The 9,864-nt window shown below is 37.4% G+C and overlaps 1 non-coding gene across 1 annotated transcript; it reads right to left on the bottom strand.

Moving 5' to 3' along the window:
- Nucleotides 1-1,811: 1,811 nt before the first annotated feature.
- Nucleotides 1,812-1,883, bottom strand: TRNAY-GUA (transfer RNA tyrosine (anticodon GUA)). Its single transcript has one exon. It is a non-coding gene; the product is annotated as a tRNA-Tyr (tRNA).
- Nucleotides 1,884-9,864: the final 7,981 nt, after the last annotated feature.

Consider the following 9,864-nt stretch of genomic DNA (forward strand, 5'->3'; position numbering starts at 1 on the left):
TATGAGAATGGTTTATAAAAAAAAAAAAAAAAAAAACCTTACAAATAATTTTATCTTACAGAATAAACGTGTTCCTTTTTAACTAAGGAAGATGAGTTTCAGTAATGAATCAAAACCTAAAATTTCAGTAGAATGAATACCTACGTATGTACCTGACACAGGAAATAGTCCATGTCAGCCCTCAGAGCAATGATGTATTAATTATGCTCCATCAACACTGAGGAAGTATTTAGGTAGCAGTAGAAGGATGAATGTAAACACATCAGCTTGAAACACTGGGTTCTGTAAACAAGCATTCTCAAGACACCTGGGTCTTTATTAGCTGTCAAATCTTATCTAATGTAAATTTTTGCAATGAGTCTAATATCAGATTCTGATATACTGATACTTCTGAATTACAGTTGATAAATGCATGACATTTACATATCTATTAGACAAAAGAGAGATATTAAATGGCACCTAATTTAACCTGTGTAGAAATAAAGGGAAAAAAAAGTGATGCATATTAAAAGATTTCCACATTATTGATAATGACTAATAAATTGGTATTTGAAAAGTATCTTCCTTTTGGGTTCAGTTTGCATCAATTTGTTTTAAAATACTCTTTAGTCTCAAATTAGTCAAGCCAGGGTATTAAATACACCACTGTAATGATCTCAAAATAATTTCCAAATCCACAAAAATATATTTGGAAATTGTCACTATCAGCAAGTTAGACTGGCTAAGCCCTTTTCTTATTACTAGTTCTGTTATAAGGACATTTACCAAAACAGCTAGATAGAAAGACAGGTATTACTCAAATTTTATTTAATAATAGAAACCAGACACTGCTTTTCTCAATCTATATACATTGAATGAATTTTCAAAGGAATGATATTTTGGTAATAATGACAATAAATATAGGAAATATGAAAAGTAAATATACATAGGATATCACGCAAGATTTAAAGAAATCTTTTGGAATTACTTCAATGACACACAGTTCCGAGTATGTATCCTTAACACTGGGGAATCATTTATATCCTTATGTGTATAAATATTATATATTTAGCTATAGAGTCATTAATTGATTCATGTCATCTTTTTAAGCAACTTACATAGTTTTCAGAGGATTTTGCAGGTTAAAGTGACTTAATTCCCAGAATGACCTCTTCATATAATTATGTTTCAACGTTGATACCAACTTCCTTTTTTAGTAAACCAGTGCTCACATTACCAGTGTAATCAACAAACGTTTAGTTCTTCTTCATCATAATGTAAATATTAACATGTTTTCTTTCCTTTATCATTAATTTCTCCTCCTACAAAATTGCTGTTGAAGTCTTGCTGTAGAGGCTCCTTCCATCAGTCTTAGCTTTTCCTTGTACCTGGATATCAGTTGAAGTTTGCTAATCTATAGTGCTGCAGTTCTTGATTTAGTGCTTCATTTCCCTGTACACTGTGGCTTTAGCCCCCTACTGCAGTGGCTGGCCTCCGTCTGAGGAAAAAAATAAATAAATAAAAGCTATTTGTTTTCTGTGTTCTCTGCTCTGGTAACTTCTTTCTGTGGAATTTGGTATATTTTAAGTAGCCAAACTAATGCCAACAGGCTGCTTAGATGGGGAATTGGTCATTTTTCAGGGAAGTGTTAGTGCTAGTGAAATTTGCTCAGTTGTATCCAAGTCTTTGTGACCCCACATGGCCCCATGTGACCCGACAAAGGCTACCCACTTCTTTGTGACCCCATGTGGCAGCACACAGGGCTCCTCTGTTTATGGAATTCTCCAGGCAAGAATACTGGAGTGGGTAGCCATTTTCTTCTCCAAGGGAACTTCCCAACCCAGGGATTGAACCTGGATCTTCTGCTTTACAGGCAGATTCTTTACCATCTGAGCCACCAGGGAAGCCCAGGGAAGACCTCTGCCCAGCACAACCAGATAGCACCTTTGCTAGGCTTTCTCCACACATTTACTTCAACGGTCCCATCAAAACAAAATTCTGCCTTCTCAGAAGTTTTACACTTAGTTTTACACTTAGTTTTACACTGTAGTTCAGCTAATGAAAATAACCCAGTACTCCTATGTGTATGCCTGTATAAGTTTTTCCCACTTTTAGTTCCTTGAGTGTTATTAACAAAATTTAGTTACACTGAACATGAGTTTTGCTTTTTCGGGTTGAATTCTTTAGGAAATAAAGTAAAAGTATACATGTGGCTCAGCTATATCTGTGTTGGATATGGGGAACTCAAAGCAAGTGATGCTTTTTCATTGCTTCACTGTGTACTGTAATCAAATAAAATAACAATATTTTTTCTGATATTAATAAAGTACTAATATTCACTTTTGCATTGGTGAAAGTATACATTCCATTTACTAACAATAATTACATTTATGGCTGAATTTCCAAGTACTAAGCACTGTCTTAATCAATTTATGATCTTTGCATAGTTTCATCCCTGTATCAAACCTATAATGTTAACAATCTTTACTATTGCCATCATGAAGCTGTATCTTAGAGGAAAAATGCAACTTGCCTAAGTTCATACAGCTATTAAAATCGGAACCAGAATAAAAATCTAGAAGTCTGCATCCAGAACACTTAGTATTAAACAGAAGTGTTCTTATGTAGAAGAATTTTTCAGAAAGTAAAGTTTTATTTTTGCCTGGTTAACCTTGATAGAGAATCTAGTACATGTGGGCTTCTCAGGTGGCCCTAAAGGTGAAGAAGCCACCTGCCAATGCAGGGGACTTAAGACACAGCGTTCTATCACTGGATCAGGAACATCCCCTGGAGGAGAGCACAACAATCCACTCATGCTCTTGCCTGGATTCTTGCTTGAGTTCCAAGGACAGAGGAACCTGGTGGGCCACAGCCCAAAGGCTCACAAAAGGTTGGACATGAGTGAAGTAACTCAACATGCATGCTAGTACATGTAGGCCAGTCAGAAATCTGAAGAAAAAAAAGAGAAAACTTTACACTGCTTGAATGACAGACTAGTTGACAATTAGTAGGTAGATGACTTAAAAGCAAATGGAACTCCATTAAAAAAGTGTACCACACTTTGTGAACAGAATCTTCAACTTGCCAGGAATATAGTGCATTCATTATGCTGCAGCTAGCACTGAGGAGAGTATATAAATTATTCAGAGTTGGGAGAGACATTAATTTTTTTTTACAATGCAAAAGAGATGATTCACAGAATAGAAGTGATCAGAATTTATTAATATATTCCTGCATTTAAAGTGAATAATTTATTTCATCTTCCATGGTAGGATGAAGCCCAGGCATTAGAACAAAACTAACAGTTAACAAATCTAGCTTTATTTCGTAAAGCCTGGGTCTGTTTTAAAAACAGAAACTTTGGTGATATATATTACAATGAATAATTTGCTAATTGAAAGAATATTTAATATTTAATGACTTTTAAAATATTTCTGTTAATAATGAATGAGAAACTGCTATATTCAGATTCATATTATTTCATTTTGTATGCTTTCACATATGTTCATAAAAATGATAAAATCAGCTCTGTTTTACTTATCCCACCTGATCTCTTTTCAACTCTATATTTGAAATATTTCATTTGCTAGAGTACAAAGATTAATGCTATTGATTCTCCTCTAGGAAGATAAAGACATATAAATAAAACATAGAAGTGTAAATAATCATTCAAGCTTCTGATAGTTGCATGTATTGATTGGAGAATGTCAAAATGATCATATAGTAAGTGTGGAGCAGTCCTTTTTAAGGAAGCGCTATTTAGAGCTGTGCGTGAGCCACCTGCTGTCAGTTAATCTAGGATTGTAAGGCCACTAGTATGACTTTAAGACATGGAGTTCGATCCCTAAGTTAGGAAGATACCCTTTTTCAGGCAATAATACTGGAGTAGATTGCCAGACCCTCCTCCAGGGTATCTTCTTGACCCAGGGATTGAACTCCATGTCTCTTGTCTCCTGCACTGCAGACAGTCTTTACCTACTGAGTCATCAGGTAAACCCATTTAGAGCTGGGGATTTTTAAAATCTGAGCTGGCCTATGACTTGCTTTGACCAAGAGTATGTAGTGGAACTGATTTCTGGGTCTAGGTTCAAGATCTCTGTGTACTTCTAATTTCAGTTGAATTTCTTCTCATGAAACACAAGTGAGAAACACAGTAGAGCTTAATAAAAGATAATAAATTACCTGGACCAAGGCAACTCATACTAGTGGCCTGACAACCCAGGCACCATCAGAAGGCAGGCCCAATCTCCTGCTAGCATTGTGAGCAACAATGAGTGTTTGACATTTAAGTTCCCACATGTGTGTACATGTGTACACACACACACAAACACACACACGTATGATTATGTCTCATATATGTCTCATATTGCTTATATGCAGGCTGTTCTCCTGAGACATATTGCCTGAAAACTGTCTGATAATGGACACTGATTTTCTCACAATCAGAATACTGAAGCTGCAATTTAGATGAATGTAACAGTTATCTCCACTCTACATACATACAACACATCAAAAACTCAACCTACCACCATACATAGTATTTCTTTAAGTCATAAATCGAGGTACTGTGTAGATAAGGAATACATCTCGAAGGCTACTTAAGAGAATACCATTAGAAAAATGAAATATTTGAGCCAAAATGTACCTGACCATCTTACCAAGCCACGTTCTGGCATGAAAGTGATAAATTAGCCCTTCTCCTTTTTATGAATTCCTCAACTCAAACAGCTCTTGTTTTAGATCAGATCAGTCACTCACTCGTGTCCGATTCTTTGTGACCCCATGAATCGCAGCACGCCAGGCCTCCCTGTCCATCACCAAGTCCCGAAGTTCAATGAGACTCACATCCATCGAGTCAGTGATGCCATCCAGCCATCTCATCCTCTGTCGTCCCCTTCTCCTCTTGCCCCCAATCCCTCCCAGCATCAGAGTCTTTTCCAATAAGTCAACTCTTTGCATGAGGGGGCCAAAGTACTGGAGTTTCAGCTTTAGCATCATTCCTTCCAAAGAAATCCCAGGGCTGATCTCCTTCAGAATGGACTGGTTGGATCTCTTGCAGTCCAAGGGACTCTCAAGAGTCTTCTCCAACACCACACTTCAAAAGCATCAATTCGTCAGCGCTCAGCCTTCTTCACAGTCCAACTCTCACATCCATACATGACCACAGGAAAAACCATAGCCTTGACTAGCCAGACCTTTATTGGCAAAGTAATGTCTCTGCTTTTGAATATGCTATCTAGGTTGGTCATAACTTTCCTTCCAAGGAGTAAGTGTCTTTTAATTTCATGGCTGCAATCACCATCTGCAGTGATTTTGGAGCCCTGAAAAATAAAGTCTGACACTGTTTCCACTGTTTCCCCATCTATTTCCCCTGAAGTGATGGGACCGGATGCCATGATCTTTGTTTTCTGAATGTTGAGCTTTAAGCCAACTTTTTCACTCTCCACTTTCACTTTCATCAAGAGGCTTTTTAGTTCCTCTTCACATTCTGCCATAAGGGTGGTGTCATCTGCATATCTGAGGTTATTGATATTTCTCCCAGCAATCTTGATTCCAGCTTGGGTTTCTTCCAGTCCAGCGTTTCTCATGATGTACTCTGCATATAAATTAAATAAACAGGGTGACAATATACAGCCTTGACATACTCCTTTTCGCATTTGGAACCAGTCTGTTGTTTCATGTCCAGTTCTAACTGTTGCTTCCTGACCTGCATACAAATTTTTCAAGAGGCAGATCAGGTGGTCTGGTATTCCCATCTCTTTCAGAATTTTCCACAGTTTATTGTGATCCACACAGTCAAAGGCTTTGGCATAGTCAATAAAGCAGAAATAGATGTTTTTCTGGAACTCTCTTGCTTTTTCCATGATCCAGCAGATGCTGGCAATTTGATCTCTGGTTCGTCTTCCTTTTCTAAAACCAGCTGGAACATCAGGAAGTTCACGGTTCACATATTCCTGCTCAAAAAACTTCTGGGATACATATTGTGCATGTTGTAATATTTTATTTCTCCGAAACATTTCCAAAAAGCACCCAATGCACACCTGTATCTACAGCTTGAAGATCACACTATTAGCTCAAATGCCCTGAATCTCAGGAGAATACATATGTATCCATGTTGTATATGCTATAATAGAGCAGGTGTATGGTGAAGTGCTTGCATACACTAGGAAATTAGGAGCATTGCCAGATCCCCATCCCAGTCTCTACCCTCCACTACATTAAAGTGTTTTTACAGCTGCAACATGACCCTAATTTAGGATAGATAATACCATAATTCCATTCCTAATTAATAGCAGATGTTCTAAAAAATAACTAACTTTTTGATCACTGAATTGATATAGTTTTCTCTTTAATTAATATTACATTTTGAATAATGTTTTTATCTTTTAATATGGCAGATTCATGTTGATGTATGGCAAAACCAATACAATATTGTAAAGTAATTAACCTCCAATTAAAATAATAAATTTATTAAAAAAAAAGATTACCTCTTGGAGCCCCATTTTTATATTTTAATCCAAGTTAAGTAATTCAGATATCATTGCAAGATAAATTCACATTTCATTTTATCTATTGCATACTAGAATTCTACTATTCATATATGTATATAAATATATGTGTATATATATATATATATATATTTCTTTATACAAATAGTAGATTGCTTTCAGATTTTCAGACTAATGGAGAACTGTGTGAGGTCTGGGAAATGGAATATTTCCTGCCATAGCAGTAAACAAAGATGTCACAGTCATCAGAGAAACAGTCTTCCTTGTGAGCTGGTGAGCCCTAAGGGCTCTCAGGAAGGAGAAAAATACCTGCAATCTAGCAGCCATCATGACCCAGATAACCACGGTGTTGTGAATACTCACCTATAGCCAGATATCCTGGAATACGAAGTCAAGAGGGCCTTAGGAAGCGTCACTGTGAACAAAGCTAGTGGAGGTGATGGAGTTCCAGTTGAGCTACTTCAAATCCTAAAAGATGTTGTTATGAAAGTGCTGCACTCAAGATGTCAGCAAATCTGGAAAACTCAGCAGTGGCCACAGGACTGGAAAAGGTCAGTTTTCATTCCAATCCCAAAGAAAAGCAATGCCAAAGAATGTTCAAACTACCACACAATTGCACTTATCTCACAGGCTAGCAAAGTAATGCTCAAAATTCTCTAAGCCAGGCTTCAATAGTGTATGAACTATGAACTTCCAGGTGTTCAAGCTGGATTTAAGAAAGTAAGAGGAACTAGAGACAAATTGCCAAAATCCACTGGATCATAGAAAAGCCAAGAGAATTGCAGAAAAACATATACTTCTCCTTTATTGATTTTGCCAAAGCCTTTGACTGTGTAGATCACAAAAAACTGGAAATTTCCTCAAGAGATGGGAATACCAGACCACCTTACGTGTCTCCTGAGAAATCTGTTTTCAGGTCAAGAAGCAACAATTAGAACTGGACATGGAACAAAAGATTGGTTCCAAATTGGGAAGGGAGTACATAAAGGTTGTATATTGTCATCCTGTTTATTTAACTTGTATGCAGAGTACATCTTGAGAAATGCCAGACTGGATGAAGCACAAGCTGGAATCAAGATTGCTGTGAAAAATATCAATAACCTCAGATATGCAGATGATACCACCCTTATGGCAGAAAGTGAAGAAGAACTAAAGAGCCTCTTGATGAAAGTGAAAAAGGAGAGTGAAAAAGCTGGCTTAAAACTCAACATTCAGAAAACTAAGATCAAGGTATTTGGTCCCTTTACTTCATGGCAAATAGATGGGGAAACAATGGAAACAGTGACAGACTTTATTTTTTTGGACTCCAAAATCACTGCAGATGGAGACCACAACCAAGTATTGAAGAACTGGTGCTTTTGAACTGTGGTGTTGGAGAAGACTCTTGAGAGTCACTTGGACAGCAAGGAGATCAAACCAGTCAATCTTAAAGAAATTATTCCTGAATATTCATTGTAAGGACTGATGCCGAAGCTGAAACTCCAATACTTTTTCTACCTGATGGGAAGAACTGACTCACTTGAAAAGTCCCTGATGCTGGGAAAGACTGAAGGTGGGAGGAGACAGGGATGACACAGGATGAGATGGTTGGATGGTATCACCGACTAGATGGACATGAGATTGAGCAAACTCAGGAAGTTGATGATTGACAGGGAAGCCTGGCATGCTGCAGTCCATGGAGTTGCAAAGAGTTGGACATGACTGACCGAGTAAACCAAACTGAGCAGCCATTAGACTGAAACTACTTCCTATGGGGAGCCCTGAGGAAAGGAAGTTTAGGATATGAAAAGCACAGGATACTGGCCTCCAGATAGGTGAGGTCCTATGAAAGATTTCAGTGAGCCCAGACTCTTGCATCTTCCCATATGTTGGATAAGTTCTAAATTCCTTAACTTGCAAATATGGTCTTCTTTAATTAACAGTAATGTTTCGATGTTCAGTCTATCTGCCATTTGTTGCAAAACTTCTGTATAACCTGGCTCCTCCTTTTGTCTTCTCAAATCATATCTCCCAGGGCTGCTTATGATGATGTCTCCTGGGCTTGAAGTCATAAAAATTCTCATTGAATAAAACATAATTCTCAAATTTTAGGTTGTGAATATTTTTTAAGTCAACAGATCTGATTTTTACTTTACTTACAAGCTAACATGTTAGTCTGTCTCTCATTCATGGATGCTGACAGGAGACATATGATATGCTTAGTCTATTACTCATAGCAATTGAAGTACCAAAAGTACCAGTGTTTTCTTGTGCCAGTTCCCATGCTCCAATCCCATGGGGTGATGTGAAGAGAAACAGGTGACATGGACACATTGAGTTGGTTATGTTATAGAAATGCCAATACTGAGGAGACTGATTCAGGTTTCTCCCGAAAGAGAAGTTGTCATCGCCGTGGTTCACAAGAAATGCAAAAGTTCAAAATGCCCATGGAGAATTTTCTACTGACATGATATTACAGATTTGGGAATACTTTTCCAAGTGCAGATAATTGAGCTGCTTCTGAAAGTGAAAGCCATGGTTTGTGGGAAAACCACAAGTAAAGTAGAACAAAGAAAATAAGGGTCTTGTGTTGAAAAGAACAAAGCACTTAATCAGTGCAGATAATGAATTATATTTATGCTTTTGTATTCAAGTCCAAGAGACATACTGAAAAATAAAAGGACACCCACATAATCTTTTTTTATTTGTTAAGGCCTGGAATACGGTTGTTTCATCCTCATATAACTATTTTAGTTCTTATTTGTCTGATCTTCAATAAATCAAAATTTAAATTAATCCTTTCATGGGATCATACCCTTCAATATTTGGAGTCTGATGCAACTTTAGATGTTCAGTGTCAGAATTATATTGAACTACAACCAACTGATGTTGAAACAGAATACATGGTGATGATGACAAATATATATATCTTTTGTTCAGCTCTCTCTAAGTGTACTGTCTGTGCTAGCCATTGACTGCATTTCTCCCTACTGCTGCTAAGTCACTTCAGTCATGTCCGACTCTGTGCGACCCCATAGATGGCAGCCCACCAGGCTCCCCCATCCCTGGGATTCTCCAGGCAAGAACACTGGAATGGGTTGCCATTTCCTTCTGCCTTAGACAGAACTCATCACTTACCTTTCTTTCTACAGTTTTTCTTCATCCATTGTTTCTATATTAGTTAATAGCAAACCACATTCACCCAGTTTCTCAAGCCAGAAATAAATAGCTCAATCCTTACTGAGCTTGATAATGAGCTTGATCAATAATTAGCTTAATCCTTATTCCTTGTATATCCCCCCAAATCTAATCATTTACTTCTTGTTACCTGGAATCTATCCACCTCTCTGCATCTTCATTGCCACCATCCTACTCCAGGTCACCTTGATCTGAATGC

The sequence above is a fragment of the Bos mutus genome, chromosome 20 (assembly GCF_027580195.1).
Source record: "Bos mutus isolate GX-2022 chromosome 20, NWIPB_WYAK_1.1, whole genome shotgun sequence".
In the NCBI taxonomy this organism is placed as follows: Eukaryota; Metazoa; Chordata; class Mammalia; order Artiodactyla; family Bovidae; genus Bos; species Bos mutus.